We start from the raw sequence: 21,550 nt of genomic DNA, 5'->3' as shown, positions 1-21,550 counted from the left end.
GTGATTAAGTGGAGGCAGAATTAATAGGAGAAACAGAGGGGAAGTTCAATTAAAAAACCTAATGAGTGGGAAAACATAATGAGAACTTTCAAGAAGATGGAATTAGAGCATAACAAATGAAATTATGGAACTAAAAGGCAAGATTTCTAAATTTAGGATTTGACAGAGAAATAGAGTGATTCTGTCTAAAAATTAAATTCGTATTTGGGGGGTGGGAAGGTGTCTCAAAAACCCAGCACCAAACAAAACAAAACATACTAAATGCGAAAGTGCAAAGGTCCAAGATGTAAAGGACCAGTAGTCGTCTAACAGTAGGAGTCCGTGGAGAAAGGGGGAAAGAGAAGAAACTTGAAGACATGATGATTTCTATTTAAAGGGCCCAGGCAGGTTTATTGAAAAGACATGCCCACAAGGAAGCATCCTGGTAAAAGTTCTGAACTTCAGGAATGAATTTCACCCTCATCAGCCAGAAAGAACAAGTTACTGACAAAGGAAAGAAAGTGAGGCCAGCATTGGACTATCAGCAATACTAGAGCTTTTGGGAGGCACAGGAATGAAATCTACAGGCTAGTCGGGCGGGGGCGTGGATTATGATCAGAAAGGCTCATGTCCAGTCAAAACATTATTACAGGAGGGCAAAAAAAAAAAAAGAAAAAAAGGCATTTTTGGACACAGAGGGTCTCAGAAAGTACACCAGCCATGTTCTCTGCCTGAAGAAATTAGTCAAGAAGGTACTCAAGAAAATAGCCCCAATCAGAAGTCTCTGCATGAAAGAATTGAAAGAATTCAAGGAAACTGGTGAATAAGGAACCTTGTGTTACTCATGTTCTAAATGGATTGTGCTAGTGTGACATGGAATAATGAGAAATTTTTGAATCAGATAAGACTTTTTATAGGGGAAAGTTCAACAACCTTGGCTAAAATTCTAACTTTCTCTAAGCCTAGGAGTAGGGACGTGAAAGGCAATGGGGAGTAAAAGTGGTTTCAAGCTTTGTTAAGGTTTACCGAGTCTCGAGGAACGGGCTACGGTGCCAAGCCACAGGGCGCAACCACAACTTCAAATTGCTCCTCAGACATGCAAAGTCCTTTGTCCATCCTTCCACTGAGGATTTCCTAAGAGTACTAGTAGTATCTCTTCAATCTCTCTCTCTTTTTCTGCCTGTGTGTGTGTGTGTCTCTCTCTCTCTCTCTCTCTCACCTAGTGGTGTCCTTTCTTTACCTTCTCAGCTTTCATGCTTGTTTTTGCTCCTAGCCACATGTCTTACTCTTGACACAGGGCAGATTAGATACAGATTGCAAACTTAGCTCCAGGCCCACCTGCTCAGCTCCAAAACCCATCAAGATGCTCAGTTGGATAAAAGGAACAGTGTCTCCCTTAGAAATAAAAAAGGACTAGCAGAAACCTTGTGGTTATGGTCTTTTTTTTTTTTTTTTTAAGATTTATTTATTTGACAGACAGAGATTACAAGCAGGCAGAGAGGCAGGCAGAGAGAGAGGAGGAAGCAGGCTCCCAGCTAAGCAGAGAGCCCGATGTGGGGCTCAATCCCAGCACCCCGGGATCATGACCTGAGCTGAAGGCAGAGGCTTTAACCCGCTGAGCCACCCAGGCGCCCCATGGTCTTTCTTTTGATAGAATCCACCCCATTAGAAGGCTGTGCACTTTCAAATTACATTTCTTCCCCCTTCGTGGCAGAGTCCTGGATGAAGTTCGGGGTCACTGGGAAGTGATAGGGTTGGGAATAGGGGGAGGGATGGAGGTGGGGACCATGAGATAAAGATGGGTGGAAAGACAGGGCAGGAGCATGCTAAGCCTTCAAATCCTAGATAAAGAATTTAAGCTTTATCCTGAAGGCAGTAGGGAGCCATTGAATGTTTTGTGCGTTAGAAAGATTTCTCTGATGGCTACATGGAATTAAAAGAGTTTTTAGTGATAATGACCCTGAAGGCAGAGACCAGAAGGAAGGTTTTTGCTCTAATCTAGAGGAATTGTTTGTTTATGGAAACCATCCCCACCTTTATGACCACAATGTGGCTAAAAACTTCCTTCTTCCCTTTGTGCAGGTCGGATGGGAATCTAACAAATACAACTTGCTTGCTTTCTACAGTTGGGAATCCTTTTATGTTCCATACCGACCTTAAGTCTGTCTTCATGAGGGTCGGACTTCTCACAGTCCCAGGAGGCTGGACACATAAAAAATCCGTCAGGATGACAGCCCTCTGCAACCGACTTCCTACATTCACCTGACTTCTCAAGGACACGACTCTCCCATTTGTTCTGGCACTGACTGGCTCTCAGTGCTACTAACCCTAACCCTCTTCCAGTCTCCAACTCACAGCTTGGCTTTCCCTGCTGCTATCAAATGATCAAAATTTGATTAAATTAAAAGCCTTAGCTGAATCCATAGCTTCATCAGGTCTGTTGCAAAAAGTTATAGCATTGACCCAAAGGAAGTAGATCCCCAAGAATTGATTCGGGGGGACTCGTGTGCTTCAGGGTATACCAAATCCCATGGAGCCTCTCACCAGGAGAGGCAGATTTTCTTCCTCCTCTTCCAGTCGGGATCCCACAATGATCTTCTCTAGGGAGTTACTCTGCAAGGGCAAGCCAATTTCTCCTTGCCCCATCCTTATCATCTCTGATTATCTTCAAACTTACAAATAGAATTATATCCTCCTATGTCCCCAGGGGCCCAGAACCAGGAAGATGGCAAAGACATCAAAGGAACTTTTAAATCTTTGCTAATTTTTATCAGCAAAACCCTGGCAAATGTGTGTGAGATTAAGGGCTTGGCCAAAGAGTGAGGGACTGACCAAATATTAGGCTACATTTTTCGAGATGGTTTTCTTGCCAGGGATTCTGGATGAAATACTAGCTCCAGCAGCTGGGAGTACATGTAATTGTTTTTCTCAGTTCGCTGGCTGGAAACTGCCTCAGAGATGGACCCCAACAAATGAAGCCAAAAAGTCAGAAATTTCTGGGGCAACAGTGAGAAAGAAATAGAGAGATTTAGGAAGACAGGGATTGGGAAATGCATTTATCACTGGTAATTCAGTCCATCTCCCAGTAAAGAGCAAGAATGTACTCCTATTGCAAACCATTGAGAAACACATTTGTTCAGGGAGTGCAAGGATCTTCTAAATGTATTTGGCCAAAGATGCCGATGGGAGGGACTGGCTGTACAAAATATCTTCCTGATTTCATTAAGGATGGTGGGATCAGGGTAGGGCTCTGGAACAAGGCCCAACATTGCATTTAACCATCAGAAGCATGGTATCTATGATTAATGTACGTGGCAAAGGTACTACAGTGGTAACCGGCATGGTCTGATTATCAAATTAATACGCAGAAGATCCAGAAGTGAAACAGATGGGCAGCCTCCTACAAGGTTGGAACTTGGTTTCTCGAACCAAAAAAAAAAACCCCAGTCTGGTGGAAAGAGAGCTTCCTTGAGCCACTACAATAGAAAATCCCTTGTCCTCCCTCAATTCACAGGCCTGATTTATTTCAGAGACTCTGAGCCCCTTAAATGAAAGGAAGGTCCCTGACAGAAGCTTCTGTGATAACACGTCAGGGTCATACTGTGCCTCTTTCTCCTCATCTTCCCCCAAAAGGACAGCAATGTATCAGCGTCAATATATACCGAAGGAAAGAAAATCTCCAAGCCTTTAGCTTTGAAATCATGGCAAGCTAGGATGTCTCTGGGGATTACCAGTGAGGGCCAGCCTTCTCACGATCAGATTATAAATATTTTAATTCTAATCAGCCTCACCTTGGGCCCTGTGGAAACCCATACCTATCTGGTGGCTGAGTACAGCTGGCACAGATAAATTTAGCAATGAGAATAATTTCCAAGTTTGCTTCCTGGCCCATCACATGGGCTGCTGAGGTAAGACAAGCAAATTAAGCCTCCAAGGAATACTGTTCAACAGAGATAGAATGTGAGCATACATCTGATTTTAAGTTTTCTGGTGACCATAAGGTAAAAAGAAGCAGGTGGCGGTACCTGGGTGGCCTAGTCTGTTAAGTGTCTGCCTTTGGCTCAGGTCATGATTTCAGGGTCCTGCAATCGAGCCCTGCGTCAGGGTCCCTGCTTGGTGGGGAGTCTGCTGCTCCCTCTGCCTCTGCGTCCCCCCACTGTTTGTGCTCTCTTTGTCTCTCTCTCAAATGAATACAAAAAAATCTTGAAAAAAAAACCAGGTGACATTAATTTTAGTAGTATTTTTTTCTTTAACCCACTATATCCAAGATAGTATCATTTCAACATGAAATCAATACACAACTTATTAATACACTTATTTTTGTCCTAAGCTACACTTACAGAACACCTGAGGAAAGAAGACCTATAAACACCAACTCTGACCAATTTAATCAACAGTGGGGCAAAAGGCTATATTATGTACTTGTATATTTTCCTTTCTGTGATGTAACTAATTGTTATTGTCATGGTACTGGTGGTTATCTTTACAATATAATCCCCAGGTTACGGGATATAAAGTCAGAATTCAGAAGAAACTAGAGGAAGAATGTACGTCACCCAGAAATCCGGGACTTGAAGCTGGACAACATTGGGTTGTCTCCTTTTTGGACAGAGGATAAGTCTGTTTTCATTTGGGGGATATTTGCATTGTCTCAAGGCAGAAGACTTATCATTGGTAAGCTTAAGTAAGCAAGAAGGGTATAGGTTCATGGTGAGTAAACAGAGCCGACTATATTGTAAATATTTATTCCATTTTCTGGCTACCCAGCAATTTTTGAGCACCCTTGCTATGTTTTGGGACTTTGCTGCCTTATAAATAGCAGCCCACTTCACCCCAAGGTAAAAACCAAAGGAACTCTCCTAGAGTTCCTGTCAACTGTACCATAAACATGCAATCCAGACCCCATCGATAAGGCTCATTCACAGTGACAGTGATTTTGAAGTAAGCAATATAGATAAGGAAACAGTAATGCATATGTTTATTTTTTCTGCCCATAGGGTAGCAGAATTCTGGCTTCTAGAGCCCTCCAGACTGAGTTCTTGCTGAAGACATGCCACAGATGTTGGCAGAAATAGCAGTTGCAATAAAATTGAATTTCCCACCCAGAGATGGCAGCAGGGAAAACCACAGATTTAGTTGGTGCTCAGGGAGACAACCAAGGTGTTCTCCTCATAAAGCCAGTTCTGTGGCTCATCTGTTTGCGACTCTAGAAATACAGGGCTGTGGTTGACTCTCTGGTCCTGTCGATCAGTCTGCAAACTACCCAATCTCCAGAGACTGTTTCTGTCTCTTGGACCTGGTGACTGACTTAGCCATAAAGGCGCTAGTTCCACTTGAAAGGGTTGAAGGGTACATAAAAAGAAGGAATGGGAGGCAAGTTTAAAACCTGTGATAGCGGAGCCAGCGCAGGTCTGAGCAGGGAACTGGTCACCAGAGTAGTACATTGGGGAAAAGTCAACTGACAACAGTAGGGAAGCTTTATCGAAGAGGAACGTGAGACAAGTTCCAATTAAGGCCAAGAATAGGCCCATGAAGGGACCATTGCACTTGTCTAGGCTTGGACCAGATGGGGGTCTAGGTCAGGAATACAGAATTGAAGAAGTCTCATTCTGGTTTGACTGTTGGCAAAGAACTCACATAGCTTTCTAATCACAACCTTTAATATATTAAAAGTCACTGCTGGGACACATGGGTGGCTCAGTGGTTTAAATATCTGCCTTTGGTTCAGGTCATGATCTCAGGGTCCTGGGATCAGGCTCCCTGCTCAGCAGGGAGTCTGCTTCTCCCTCCGCTCCTCCCTGACTCATGTTTTCTCTCTCTTGCTCTCTTTCTTTCTCTCTCTAATAAATAAAATCTTTTAAAAAAAAAAGTCACTACTGGTATTTTTTTCTGTTTATCTAGGCAGAGAGGCAGGCAGAGAGAGAGGAGGAAGCAACTTGCTGCTGAGCAGAGAGCCCAACGCGGTGCTCGATCCCAGGACCCTAGGATCATGACCTGAGCCGAAGGCAGAGGCTTTAACCCACTGAGCCACCCAGGCACCCCTTTTTTCTGGTTTTTGACTGAAAAAGTTATCAAACTCCAATCTGTCCAGATGTCACAAGACAGTTCTTTGTGTGGATTCAAGTTTGAGCTTGACATTCTGTGAGCTTTCTTTGCCCTGTGGTCCTCAAAAATTGCATTTCTGCCAAGCAAGTTACTTCTTCTTTTTTTTTTTTTAAGATTTTATTTATTTATTTGACAGACAGAGATCACAAGCAGGCAGAGCAGCAGGCAGAGAGGAGGAAGCAGGCTCCCTGCTGAGCAGAGAGCCTGATGCGGGGCTCCATCTCAGGACCCTGAGATCATGAACTGAGCCGAAGGCAGAGGCTTAACCCTCGAAGCCACCAAGTTACTTCTATGAGAGTTACTTCTATGAGAAGTTACTCTATGAGAGTTACTTCTATGAGAAACTTTTCTGAGGAGTAGCATCTTACGCAGCATTTAATGGAAAGAAGAGAAGTAACATTTAACTTTCTAATCACATGCCAGATCTCTGAGCCTATTTACTCCCCCTTAGAACTTTATGAGATTGGAATGATTATATTCATTTCATAGATGATAAGAGTAACCAGGGATTCCAACTAGTGAATTCCCCACAGTTTTCAGAATTCCCACCCGCCAAGCTGATTGAGCCCCAGTTAGCCTGGCTAAGCCCAGCTTCTTCTTTTGCTCCAGATAACGGGGCTCACAGAAAACTTAGCAATGCTATAATTACCAGAAAACTACTGCATCTTTTTCATCTCCAGCTTGGGACCACCAGAACTCAAGAGGAAAAGCAGAGGGAGATGGGTAGGCGGGAAGAGCACCATGCCTCACTCTCAGCAGGCTTGCTGGCAACTACTCCCATCTGCAGAGTCGACCAAAGTGTTCCCACTTCTTTCTTTATTGAATGAGATCTTCACAAGGACTGAGTAAGTATCATGAGGTCCATCTTAGAGATGGAGAAACTGAGACCCAGTAGACTTACATATATGTACAATTATGCAACTAGTAACCAGCAGAGCCAAGGTTTGAGTTCAAATCCTCTGACTCTGAACCCAGAACGTTTTCCACTGGACTGAGCCACAGGAGAAAATGAAAGATGGAGTATTTTTCTGGATAGAGTCAGGGGCCTGGGGTTCCCTGGTAGGAGGCCAATACCCCTTCTTTCCTCAGGTTGCTTTGGGACCCTTGAAGCAAATCGCTCTGTGCTGTATCAAAGCTGGCACGGCAGGCTTTTTCAAGCACTCAGGCCCAAGGATGACCATATACTGGAGAACAAGGTGGTACTCGTTGACCATATTCCTCCCTCCTAAGCCACTTTCCAAAGTGACTGAGACATAATTTTAAGTTTTCACAAAGACAAAAATCAAAATACTAGCTTTATGGCTATAAAAGAGACCATAGCATCACCTCCCCAGACTTCCTACTGAGGGGCAGAATATGTTCTGGTAAGTTCACTGCATGGAGAAGCAGAGAATCTGTGTTTTCAGAGAGTAAGCTGCTCCAAAAGAGAATTTTCCAGTTGGTCACTCCTCCTCCCTTGGGGAGCACTATGTGGAGAGACAGACTGAACGTGACTGCCCGTGCTCTCTCCGTGGCAGCATCAGGAATGGGGAACAAGCATTTCTTCCTCTCAACACTGTGCTTCCCACATTGCAGTGTCTTGAGTCTATCAGGGACCATCAACAGATGCAATATGTAATCCACTGTGATGAAAGAAAGACAATGGTCTTTGATGTCTTATCTCAAATGGTAGGTAAATGAGACAATCATATAAGAGGAAAGACTGGTAACCAGGAAGAGCAGATGTATTATTTGTGGACCAGTATAACCACCAAATTGGATTGTTAGGACTGTAAAGAACCTTGGAGATCATGCACAACAAATCCCTGCTCACCTGACAGGCTTGTTTGTCAAGGTCATATGGGAATCCGTGGAGTTGGGATGTGAGTCAGGTTGCTCTAAAGAAGTCTAATGACCTCAGTCCCATACCCATGACCCTCTTCTGAGGCTTTCTCACGTTCGATCCCATGCTGCCCCTGTTGACTCCTCCAGCATGGCCATCTGGTGGAACAGTAGCCAGCCCAGATGCCAGTCTGTAAACTGAGCAGAAGGGATTCCAGTGACTAATTGAGCCCACCAGATTCTGTCTTTTGAGGATATTTGAATTTGAGACACTGGGCACTGAGTAATCAACAGGAAGAGCAAAAGACACAGAGAACATGCAGTTAGAAGACATGAGTTGAAGCTACGAGTAGAGTGTGAGGTCAGGTGGCGTGAAAAGCATTTCATTGGCAGAGGTGTGGACGCAGAAGAAAGGACAGAGGAACTGGCTCCAACTGATGGAGAAGCTCTAGAGTAGCAATTAGCTCCTCCTGCTGCTGAAGGAACAACCCAGTTGGCAACCCAGTTGCCAGAACCACTTTGGAACATAGTTATCAAACTGTGTTCTAGGCCCTGGGGAGGTTAGCTACTGAGCTATTTATAGGTTCACCAGAGATCTGGTTATATGGCCAATATGTCACTCTTTCTTAAAACATGTAGCTTCACAAACCACCAACACTCAGGGTAATCCGGATAAACCTCTTTGTTCATTACAACCCAGAGGCTAACACATTAGCTTTTCCAGTGGCAATGGTCCCTGTACAAACCATACCCAATAGTATTAAAATTTTTGATCCAATAATTGTACTCCCTTGGCAGTAAGACCTCAGGTCTTTTGATCAGTCCAGAGTCTCACTTATGATCCTGTCCTCTATCCCAAATAATCACTAATGCAGCCTTAGAAACCAACCTAAACAACGTTTCCTGGCACACTTGGCAGGGACTCCTTGGGCAGCAGGTGCCTCCATATCTAGTGTCCGTCCTGAGGTCCAGGGATGGCGCCAGGATGATCAAGTGCCCAGGGCATGACTAACCTATTTGCAGACGGGGAGCAGCTGGGTGGAATGTATGCACTGGATGGAGGGAGGCAAGTCAGGTGGGGAGAGAAGAGGAATGCACCTGATAGCTAGGAACTGTCTTCTCTAGCTTTGCTGGCTGTGCCCCAACCTACTACTGCTGGACTTCTTCACCCTCTTCACCATTTTTTTTTCCTTGGTACCTCCTCTTCTCTCCTCCTCACTCCCACTCTCCCCAGCCTCTCTATAGGACCCTGGGGGAATATAAGTAAACAACAAAGCTTCTGCAGAATCCAGATCTCCTTCTGCCAGAGTTTCCACTGATAAAAGCATGAATTTTTCACAGTTGAATGCAAACTTTATTTTATTTTCTCATCTATAAAATTGGCAGAGTTCATAAGCCCATTTTATTTACAAAGGTATAGGACAAGAAGCACTCTTTCTCATACGTTGTTGGTGGAGGTATAAATTGGCACAATTTTCAGCATGAAAATTACAGATCACATGCCTTTTTACCTAATAGTACTAAGGAATTTATCCTAAAGATATACACATAGCAAACATTTTTTTCTTTTTTTTCTTTCTCTTTCTTTCAGGAGGTATCCATTAAGGATGGCTCCAATGAGGAAGAAGCAATCTTTGGAAGTTTGTGCAGCCCATGATATGGGGGAAGCAGTGTTGTAGCCAACAGTCTGTCTGGATCAAGAATGGACAGAGGTAGAGGGCATCTCCCTCCATCAGGCTTTCCTCGATTTTTCCCATAAATGACACAGATTGCACTTTGCTATATCTCTTAGAGATTGCATCAGAAGAACTCAAACTATTGCCCAACTATTCTGCCTTTCTGATGAATGAAAGAGTGCAAGAGGACTGTGACCATGTAATAGGGGATACTGGGCAAAAAGTGACAGTACAATTGCATAGAAAATGCCAGAATGTTGTGTAAATGAGAAGGTCATTTTCAGTTCTGACGTCAAGGAGGAAGGGACTCCTCTGGCCAGAGAGCCTTTAAAACCCTTTTTTTTTTTGCCACCACAATTTATAATGAATATGGGCAGTAGAAAAGAGGAGTCCCAGCAGAGTGTACACACAGAGTCCTTGGGTAAGAGATTCAGGGCACTCAGCTATTCCCAGACTCAGCATCCAAACATTGTACCTTCAAGTGTGTGCGGAAAAATGACATGTAGCAGTTGGATCCTCCAGAAAGAGGCAGACCTTGGGGCACCTGGGTGGATCCGTGGGTTGAGTGTCTAGCTTTTGGTTTTGGCTCAAGCCATGATCTCAGGATTGTGAGATCAAGCCCCACATCAGGCTCCACATTCAGCACCAGAATCTGCTTGAGATTCTCCCCCACTCCCTCTGCCTTTCCTCCTGCTCAGGTGCACACGTGCTCTCTCTCTCTCTTAAATAAATAAATACATAAAATCAAAAGAAAGAGAGAGAGAGAGAAAGGAAGGAGGAAGTAAGGAAGAAAGGGAGAGAGAAAGAGGCAACTTCCCAGTGCAGGGCATACTGTGTGCGATGGGAATATATGGGCTGCCTACAGAGAATTAGAACCCCCCTGCCCCTCTGCTTTAGGGTCATTGCCAGAATCATCTAAAGAGGAGCCAGAGCTGGGCTTCAGAACTCACCATAGGGTTACCCGTGTGTACCAGAGCCTTGAGTCAATCATTCTCAACGTTTCACTTTGCCATTTCCATAAAATTCTGAGCATGGTGAATTCCAGTGCAATATTATATAGTCCTCTAGAAAAATAAAGATATGTACCACCTTTCCTATCATTCTTGCCACATATTACAGCAGTTCTTCATTTGAAGAGGCATGATAATTGGATGAAAAGATCATTTCACTTGCTATTTGATGTAGAATGAGCCTTCCTGTGCTTTGTTTCCTTATCTGCAATATTAAATTTTGATGATTCTGAGGTAAATTCTCTGACATGGAAAGAATGGGGAAGGAAGGAAGGGAGTTGAACAGAATAATGGTGGGGTCTAGAGTTCTTGGATGGCAGGGAGATACTTCAGACAGAAAAATGGCAAGGCCCCAAATAAGTTGTGTCCCAACTGTGATGTTGGCTGTGTTGTGAGGACAGGTGTTTGCCCTCTGATAATGAGTAGACTTTAATCCTAGGCATGAGTACAAGTCGTGTCAACAGGGGTGGTTCCAGAGAAATCCACAGTAATTGCCCAAGACACAACATGAGCCCACAACCAAATTCTCACACTGAAAAATGACTGGCAAGTAGGAATGTCAGTCTTGATGCAGCTCATTAGGTAATAGAAAAGGCAATGCTTGTTCCAAGTCAACAAACATCTTCTAATGTTTCAAAGGCTAGCCAGGCAAGCTATACCAGCAATGGAGAGGTGTGGCTCCGGCATGTGGTGACACATGGTGAACACCCAAGCTCCTCAGTGCTGATTAGTTGTGTAATGGGAGGATGAGTCAAAGATCATGCTTCCTAGTTTGTTGCTATGTGGTAGCTCCCAGGAACTGGGTCCAGACTTCAGTGGCTCCATACAAGCCATCCTGGGACTGGTGATGAGCCCACAGAGTCATCATCAAGACTCAAATTTCAGTGTCTTCAGCACTGAAGCAAAATACTCCTGACTCACATCCTTGAACCCATGAGGGAGCTTTTGGTCAGAGACTATGTTTCTGTGAGCTTCTTCATTTTCATCAAGGCCTTGTGAATTTATGTTGATGGTGCAAGAGACGGAGCCAAGTAAGAGTCTGGTCCAGCAGAATCCGCTCTTGCAAGGTATGAAATCTTACCGATGAGACACAACCCCACCGGCCAGTCAATAGCACCCACAGTTGTGGTTCCATGTTCCCTCCAGTGAGCTTCCTCTCACAAGTTCCCTGACTGCAATATTGCTATCAACCCGGATCACCCTGCTTCCCAGTAGCCACGGAGTGGGTGGAATGGTGAGCATTCATTCCAGTCCTCAGGGCTCCAGGAAGAATCCAGGAGTCGTATACTCCCAGGGATAATCCCTGGCTAAGATACTTAATAATTAGATGACTATGATCAAATAATCTGAATCTCAATTTCTTCATCTGTATATTAAAAATAATAACATCCATTTTGTTGGGTGGTTATGAAGATTAAATTAAATCAGATATATAAAGTACTTAACACAATGCCTAGCATAAGTAAAACTCCATAAATGGTAGTTTTCTTATTTATTTTTTTATTTTTATTTTAAGATTTTAAAAAAAAGATTTTATTTAGTTGAGAGAGAGAGAGATTGACAGAATGAGTAAGAGGAGGAACAGAGGGGAGAAGCAGACTCCTTGTAGAGCAGGGAGCCCAGTGTGGGGCTCAATCCCACGTGACCTGTGCTGAAGGTAGACACTTAACCTACAGAGCCACCCAAGTGCCCCAGGTACCCTTATTTTTAAGATTTTATTTATTTATTTGCAAGAGAGACAGAGAGCACCAACAGGGAGGGGGACACAAGGAGAGGGAGAAGGAGACTCCCCACTGAGCAAGAAGCCTGCCATGGGGCTCGATCCCAGGAACCTGGGAGCATGACCTGAGCCAAAGGCAGATGCTTAACTGACTGAGCCACCCAGCTGCCCCAATTTTTATTTTTTAAACAATTTTATTCATTCATTCATTCATTCTTCGTTCATTCATTCATTTATTTTAGAGAGCAAACACAGGAGCAGGAGGGACAGAGGGAGAGGCAGAGAATACCAAGAAGACTCTGAGCTCACTGCAGAGCCCAACACAGTGCTTGATCTCACAACCCCGAGATCACAACCTAAGTCAGGCACTCAATCCACTGAGCCACCTAGGCTCCATAAAAAATGATAATTTTCATCTCTGGGATTAGTGAGTCTCCGAATTGGAAAACATGTGAAAGTCATCCAATAAAACTCTCCTTCTGCTATTCTGTTGACAGAACCCCCTACTGCACCTCCAAGACACGTGGCCATCCAACCTCCGCTTTGAGTCTTTCCAAGGCAAGAGAAAATACTCTTTGGGAGTTGAGGTTCTTGCTGAAATTGAGCCGAAATACAACTCTTGGGGGCTTCTACTCTTTGGAATAGCAAGCCCTTGCCCACATGCAAGAGTAACACTTCTGGCTGTGCAGACTGCTGTTCACGTAGGCTACACTGTAAGGAACTGGGCAGTGTGATGACCCTGTCCATGTAACAGTCATCCAAATATTTGGTGTCAATCTCATATTCTTTTGAGTCTTTTCTTCTTCAATGAAAACCTCCAAATTCCTTCTGTCCTGTCTCCCATGACAAGTTTTGTATTTCCCATCTCTCAAGTCATTCTTCCTCAGTGCTCAACTAAGTACTGCCTCAATCTGGGCACAATGCTCTAGTCATCACCTGACCAATTGGGAGAAATGAGATTTCACATTTCACTCTACTAAGCTATGTTCTCCCACTACTCCATCCTAATTTGCATGATGTGTTTTTATTATTTTAGTTCTGACTAATCCTTACACTTGCCCTATGAAATTTCATCCTGCTAGGTGCAACTCATCATTCCAGATGATGAAGACATCTTTGTATCATGCAACATACTCATTCGCTCATGTTGTTACAAAGATTGCCCAAGACTCATAGGACAATGGGCAGAGCTCTTTATTCCACTCTTAGAAAATTCCCTCCAAGATAACATAAATTCATTCATTCTCTCTCTCTCTCTTTCTCCTTCTCTCTTTCTTCCTTCCTTCTCTTTCTTTTTCCCTTTTGATATTTGTTGCACTAGCATCCAGTTAAGGCGTCTCTTTATTGGCCACAGACTTACTATGGGAGACTTTGTTGAGTTTCTTGTCCAAGTTATTTATTCATTCTGACAACTGTCTTGGCAGTAGTAGACACCTAGAGTCCAGGCAGTATTGTGCTGGAATATGTAATATTTGCTGATTTCCATGACATAAGTTACTTCCCAAATGGCAGATTCCAAACTATTAATGTGATGTCACTGAACATGGAGCTGGGAAGACATGTGTATGATCAGCTCTTGTGAGCCAGCATGAGCCAATTCCAGCACACCACTGATGAGGTATGTATGAACGATAAGTGCTTACTTTTTCTTTTTTTTTAAGACTTTTTTTATTTTGAGAGAGAGAGGGCTGTGGGAGGAGCACAGAGAGAGGGAGAATTCCAAACAGACTCAGTGCTGAGTGAAGAGCTCATTGTGGAACTCTGTCTCATGATGGTGAAATCATGACCTGAGCCGAAATCAGGAGTTGGATGCTTAACTGATCGAGCCACCCAAGTTCCCCAAACCAGAGATCTCATTTCTGCTGTAGAAAAGTTCCAAGAGGTTCTTACAGTCTGGTGATGTGCAGTGCCTATCTTCCTTCTAGATCTACTATGGAGAAACCCTATCAGTGGAGAAAATAAGATTTGTCAGATATGATTTGTTCTCAGTGAACCCATGTCATTTCATATTTGTAATAGACCCTTTTAAGTGCTTATGAGCCTAAATGTTTCATCCAAAGTTACTTCCAGAAGCAATGTTGAACTCATTCACTTATAGGTTAAGCAATCTATATTCTCCTTTTTAAAAATCAGTACATTTCTAATCTTTTAACATGTTCACTCTTCTCTGTAAGTCCTTCAAACTCTTCATGAGCAATCTGGACATCTCATTCCTAAATGCTCAGTATCTTGGAGTGAATTCCATTCCAGTCTGAGAGCCCAGAGCACATTCTGCCCCTTCACCCACCCTGAGCTATTTATTCTTCTCTATCAGATCCAAAGAACTTTGTACTTGATAAGAATGATCAAAAGAAAATAAGGATAAGGATCCTTTCTCCATGTTTTCAGGACAGATAATCTTGGCTAACTGATAGGCAGCATAAGCTCCCCCTCCCCAAGACATCCACATTCTAATCCCTGGCTTAGGAGGGATATATGTTCTTACATGTAAATATGTTGTAATTTTTGGCAAAGAGGAATTATGGATATGGATATGGAATGGGGATATGGATATGGAATGGGAATGTTGGATATGGAATAAGGCTTGCTAAACAGCAGATCTTAAAATGAGAAGATTATTCTAGATTATCCAGATGATCCCAGTGTGATTACAAAGGTTTTTTAAATGTGGAAGAGAGAGCCAGGAAAGATTGCTACATTGCTGACTTTAAAGATGGAGGAAGGGACCATGAGCCAGGGAATGCAGGTGGCTTAGAACTAGAAAAGGAAAGGAAATGGATTCTCCTTTAGAGCCTCCAGAAGGGAGATGGTTCTGCTTGCTCTTTGATTTTAGCTCCATGAGACCCACTTTGGACTCTGACCTCCAGAACTGTCAGAGAATAACTTGGGGTTTTTAAAACTATCGGCTTTGTGGTAGATTTGCTGCAGCAGCCACAGAAAATTCATACATGAAGAATGCCAGTGTGGCTCAGTCAATGAAGCATCTGAACCTTGATTTCAGCTCAGGTATGATCTCAGGGTTGTGGGATTGAGTTCTGTGTCAGGCTGTGCACTTAGAGAGAAGTCTTCTTGAGGTTCTCTCTCTCTCCCTCTGTCCCTCACAGCATTGCTCATGCATGGTCTCTCTCTAAAACAAACAGAGGGGTCTTTTTTTAAAAAAAAAAAGAAAGAAAGAAAAGGAAGAAGAAAGAAAGAGAGAGAAAACTCATACATCAACCCATTCCCAGGCCTTCTTCCTTGCATTCTTCCACTATCAAGGCTGGAGGGTCTAGTACAGACAACCCTCAATTTATAATCTTTTGCCTCACAATCTTTTGAAATTAGGATGGTGTGAAAGCAATACACGTTCAGTAGAAACCATACTTCAAATTTTGAATTTTGATCTTTTTCCAGGCTAGTGATATTAGGATTGTCTCTCATGATGCTGGGGAGTGGCAGCCACAGCTCCCTGTCAGCCATGTGATCACAGGAGCAAAAAACAGACACATTTACCACGGTTCTGTGCCCACACAACCACTCTGCTTCTCTACCCTTGCTTTTTTAACAGATTTGTCCCCCAACCCCCACCCCAACTTCCTCTCCATGAAACCATCAGGAAAGCATAGCAAGAACTTTGCCACATATTTGGTAGAGAGGCCACTTTTAGGCAGCAGGCTTGAGGAGCAGAAACTTGAGCAAGGCAAGAGGGCCCACAGCAACCACCAGGCTGAATGCAAACAGGCTCCTTAAACGACCCACTATGAAATAGCCACAAACCCTAACTGACCAATTACAACCAAGCACAGTTCCTAAGATTACCAAAAAAGGGAAAATTCCACACCTTCCCATACTCCCTCTATTTTATAACCGTGGCCCCTCCCCACCACCTCACAGCAGTCTCTCCTTTGCTGTCCTGCCCACTTCTCCTTAGTGATATAGTCAATAAACTTCTCTCTCTTTTGTTCTGCCCTGGGTGAATTCCTTCACTGTCTGAACCACTGGGCCCCACTCAATTGGGACACCCCACATTTGGTGCCCCCCATCTGATTGGATGCCCCCACATTTGGGTCTTCCTTGAGTGAGATTTTCAGGAGAGTGTGGAGAGCTCATGTACTGCCATTATCTTGCCCTTTATTTCCCTTCAGCTGGATGGGTGGGATGCAATTCTTTCCCACAACCAAAGTTCTTATATGTTCTCCCTGCTTATCCTTCCTTACCTATGTGCCCTCCACTGAGTCTCTAGCCTAAGGTAATTGATTCCACACCACCATAAATGTCCCCTTGAGTAACTCTGTTCTCTTTTATCTCTCTGTTCCAGCCTTACACTTCATGCTCCAGAGTCTCTGGAATGGTGTTCAATGAGTTTACTACCCATGCTCTGTACTCAAGTACCCTGAGTTCCATCAATCATTAATATGTACTAGGTGCTATGCAACACGAAAGATGCTCCATGTGACTCGATTTCTGCTTTTTAGTTGGGACATTATCAGATAACTCCGCTGTGAGGTAGGGACTGGTATGTGCTTTAAGAAAAGAATTGATAAGATCCAATGGGAGCTCTGAAATGGGCAATAAGTCACTTCCAATTTGAAGATGGGCTTCAAGGAGGAAGGTCTTTCCAGCTGCACCTTGAAGAGTATGAACAATTTAGAGATGTGAAGAAGGGGGCTAGTCTGTGAGCAAAAAGCTCAGAGTTGGGATAAGGCTGGGTGTATCCAGGGAGAAGAATGAAGGTCAGCTTGGACAAGCATAGCTTGGTGGGTGAAGAGTGTGAGATAAGACTAGAAATGTAGGTGGGGCCAGACCTTGGAGGGTTGTCAAGTCAGCAAACAGGATTTGGCCTTTTGGCTGTCCCCAATGGGTGTCTTTGAAGTCTGGTAAGCAAAGAGTAAAGTCACATGCTTTTCCAAAGGTATAATAACCACTCAATAAAAGAAAATTGGTATTCAGTAATTTAACTAGGTTGTATGGGTTGTCACCTAAGCACTGATAGCTCTCAAAAAGGTTTTTTATTTAACAAAAGTTCTGAATGAAAAGGGGAGAGTGAAGAAAGTATAAATCGTGTCCTAAAAGGCCCTGCCTGTGTGTACCCCAGAGATTGAGGCTGGAAACAAAACTATCTCCAGATCCACCAGGCAGAGGCCTTTCCTAAGCCATGCAGTTGGATACAGAGGAAGAAGATGCAGCTTCCAAATGCTGCTGTGCTGTAGTGGAAATGACCTTGTAATGACATTCAGAAACCTAGCTTTGTCACTGATTCACAGGTCCCTTCTCTTCTCTTGGCCTCAGTTTCTCATCTGTACACCAAGGGAGTCCATCACAGTGACCTCTGGGACCTCTGTCCTGATAGCTTCTACAATCTCTCACTCCTTCTGTTTCTGCCCCTGAAAGGACTTGAACTGAATACATTTCATCTAGGCTTCTGGCCTTATCTCTGGGACTTCTCTTGGTCTGAATGCTGCACACAGAACTCTAGATTCAGAGAATGTCAACTCTAGGCTCTCTAATTCCATTATCTTCCCAGGTAGGTTTTGGCCTTTGGTTTCAGGTGGGAGTGATGCTGGGGTGAGGAAACTTTGAAGCAACCAGCTACAACCCTTCCTCCAAGGAAGGCCTGCCCTATAGTACTGTGAGAAAGAGGTTTTTAGAAAAACCTTGGTTCAAGAGAATTAATGAAGCCATGGAAAGTTGTGAAGTGTCAGGTGGGGTGGGGATGACAGTCAGGTCTTGGATGGGAAGTAGCACTGGAAAATGTCCCATTAACAGGGTTTCTACTCTTTACAGATTCTCTGGTCCCAATACCCAGAGTTGTAGGTTGGCCTGGGAAGACGTATCTGATTGGTTCGTAACTGTCCATATTTCAGGATCCGCTGTCGCCTTTGAGGGGCAGGACAGTGCTGGGAAGATGGCCATAGAGAGAAAGTGGAGGCAGAAGTAGGGTTAGGGAAGGAAGAGGAGGCATGCAGGGTCCTAAAAGCCACCCAGGATCTTACAGCATAGCCTGGCTCTCACTGAGTCATACCCCAGGGTAGACCTTGCAGAGAAGATACCACATTCTCCCTGGCAACAGCTTCTAACCTCTGGAGATAGGTGCCTTCTCAAAGCTAAGCCAAGGTCTCATCTGTTGTTGAAGTCTTCTGACCAGACCACTTACCAAAACGTCAGTATGAGGCCACGTGTGACAGGGCTAAGCTCAAAGGCTGCTGGAGGGTACCTAAGTGAAGACCTCTCTCTACCAAGGAGGAAAATAAGGCTCAGAGACAGGAAAAGATTTGTCAGAGTCATTCATCTAGCAGTTAGCTGCATTTAAACTTGGCGTCAAGCCTTCTTATACAAGGTGTAGCGGTTAAGAGAACATCAGCCTCAGAGCCAGACAGCACACACCCTCAAAATCTGGCCTCCTAGACACTTAACTGACTGAGCCACCCAGGTGTCCTGAAAATTGAAACTCTTGTGTAATATTGGTGGCAATGTAAAATGGTGTAGCCACAATGGCAAGGGAGAAGCCACTACCCTAACTTCATCTAATAATCCCCAGGCTTTTAGACTTAAATAATGCCCAAGTTCAAACAATGAGGAAAAAACCTAACGGCCAAAGTGAAAAGATTATTCACAAAAAGGGAATCCTTCCACTTCAGTTCAAGCTAATTACACCTCCCCCTCTGCCACCGTCACCAGAAAGAGTGGTTATTCCTTCCACAGATAACAATACCCCTTAGCAGAAGCTGGCTAAGATGAAACCGGAAATTCAAATTTCCCTATATCAAAGATACAGTAAATCTTAGGACAAAGAGTGTGGTCCATATACAACTGGTGCCAGAACTGCATGGCCCAGAATTTAGAAGTCTTGAAAGACATCATCTCTCCATCCTATTATTGCCACCAAAAACTTAACAGTCTAAAACCACAGTTTCACATTTTGGCAAGTGAATCCTGCAGACTCTGGGAGGCACTGAAGACCATCTTGGAGGACTCGTCCTTGTCCAAGTTGTGGTCAAATGGGTCACACAAGTGGTAAATTTACAAATGTGCCTGCCTGTTCTAACCATCCCTGGAGAATGCCCAGCTGCACTTCCTCCCCTACTGCCACAGCCAGCTACCCACCCACCTTCCTCCTCATCCATCTCTGCCTCCGCTCCCCCCGCCTCCTCTCTGCCTGTACTCCCTCACATGGGCTGCTCAGAAATTCTGATTGTACTAAAGAACATCAGACTGGACCATTAAAAATAAGATGGACCCATGCAGATAACAGTTAAAGATCTACTGACTGAAATGAAAGAACACACGGTTTTGATGAAGAAATTTGTATCATCACCAGAGGCACAGCGTTCACTAGTTACTGTCTCTGACCTGCGGTGTATTATCCTGAAACCCAGCTCCAAAGTGTTACCAACTTGACTTCCGCATGTCTTAATTACTCCTGGTAAAAGCCAGGTGGATCTGCGGAAACTACTTAGAAAAGTCAATGTTGAGAGGAGCACAGGGGGAGCCCCACTAGGCTAACTCCAGTGATGACCTGGGCCTCGAGGAGAAAGTTTAGCACGGTCAGCCTGGAAGTCCTACTCAAACCCTGCCACTTTCTACAAGCAGCTTTGTTGAACAAAACCGATGCCAGCCCCGCCTGTCTGCGTGTGATGGTCCACAAAATACTCAGATAGATCACCCCAATCTTTTTTTTTAATGTACTAGAGTTTGTATAAATAATTATACTCATATAATTCCATTGGAAGTATTAAAGTATGTTTGGAGCCCCCCCAAAAAAATCTGGCCTCCTCCACTCTTAGCTGAGCGATTTGACCAATGTCACCCTCTTTCAGGCTCAGCTGCCCTATGTATCAAAATAGAGATGGTAACAGACTCTACCTCAGAGGGTTGTTGTCAGGCTTAAATGAAATAATAAATAAATAATAGATGAATAAATGAAATAATAAATAAAAAATAATAGAAATAAATGACTTGATATAACTGACTTATACAAAGCAAGTGTTTAGGACATGTTTGGGGAGCAAAGTACAGTCTTTTTTCCCCCTAAAGCCTGGGATAAACACCTCCTACCCCTATTCTTGTGCCCAGACCAAGCTACTAGGTAGCTGATACTGAGGTTTCCACAGCTGGTCACAGGGATCACTCCTTTGGTTTTGCTCAAAGCACGGGTCAGGGAGGGGAGGAAGAAGAGGGCCTACTTCCAAGCCCCAGCTCTCTCCGGGCTCTCTCTGTTTACACTGGGGTTGCAATGGTAAACATCCACAGAGAACAGACAGGTATATAAACCTGTGAAGCAGGCCAGGTGACCCAGGTGACAAACTGGAGAGTACAGTTTGGTCCTGGCCCCATAAAGTCGCCTTTGCTTACATTTCCTGGGGTGGTGAGGGCTGGTAGAGAGACAGCAGCCATTATGGACCCAGCCAGGGTTTGAACCCTACGCACGCTTACAATGTCTCCTCGTAAGGAGCTGACTCGTGTGTCAACTCTCGACTGATAACGCTATCAACGCGGGGTGGGTACCTGTAACTCCCGGCCTGAGCTTTCACCTCATGGACGTGGTGAACTGTACCGAACAATCTGTACGTGAGGAAACTGAAGTATTGACAGCCGGGAGGAGACTTCGCTGCCTCATACAGACACACGTCAGTCACTATGCATTTTAGGGTATTTTTGTTCTTTCTTTTGTCTTATCTAATTTTTTACAGTTCCCTATGTCCATTAAGAAAGAAATTGTGCTTTGTGTAACATGTTTGAGGGAAAGTGTATAAAGTCACGTGCACAATTAAAGTCCCTTCTAGAACCACCTCTTCAGAAATGACCTCAGCAAGAGTTTGATGGATTTTTTTCCAGTGCTATCTCATACACATGCTGTACTCGTTTGCTGCCATATCCAAGTACCAAGGACTGGGTGACTTAAATAACAGAAGTGAATTTTCAGGGCACCTGGGTGGCTCAGTGGGCTAAAGCCTCTGCTTTCGGCTCAGGTCATGATCCCAGGGTCCTGGGATGGAGCCCCGTGTCGGGCTCTCTGCTCAGTGGGGAGTCTGCTTCCTCCTCTCTCTCTGCCTGCTGCTCTGCCTACTTGTGATCTCTGTCTGTCAAATAAATACATAAAATCTTTAAAAAAAAAAAAAGGAAGTGAATTTTCTCATAGTTCTAGAAGCTAGAAGTCTGAGTTCGAGGTGACAGAGTGAGGCCTCTCTCCCTGGCTTGCAAATGGTTGTCTTCTACGTCTATCTTCACATGGTCTTAACTTGTGTGTGTCTATGTCCTCA

General features: G+C 44.0%; 1 long non-coding RNA gene and 1 pseudogene across 1 annotated transcript; both read left to right on the top strand.

Annotated features, from left to right (window-relative positions):
• Positions 1–6,436: 6,436 nt before the first annotated feature.
• On the top strand, positions 6,437–16,818 carry LOC123953404. Its single transcript, XR_006820870.1, has 4 exons — positions 6,437–6,929; positions 9,497–9,617; positions 13,824–13,929; positions 16,609–16,818. It is a non-coding gene; the product is annotated as an uncharacterized LOC123953404 (long non-coding RNA).
• A 2,027-nt stretch (positions 16,819–18,845) lies between these two features.
• LOC123952548 lies at positions 18,846–19,971 on the top strand (annotated as a pseudogene).
• Positions 19,972–21,550: the final 1,579 nt, after the last annotated feature.

The sequence above is a fragment of the Meles meles genome, chromosome 11, assembly GCF_922984935.1.
Source record: "Meles meles chromosome 11, mMelMel3.1 paternal haplotype, whole genome shotgun sequence".
Taxonomy (NCBI): Eukaryota; Metazoa; Chordata; class Mammalia; order Carnivora; family Mustelidae; genus Meles; species Meles meles.
The sequence above is the reverse complement of the archived record's forward strand: the minus strand, read 5'-3'. Positions and strand labels throughout refer to the sequence as shown.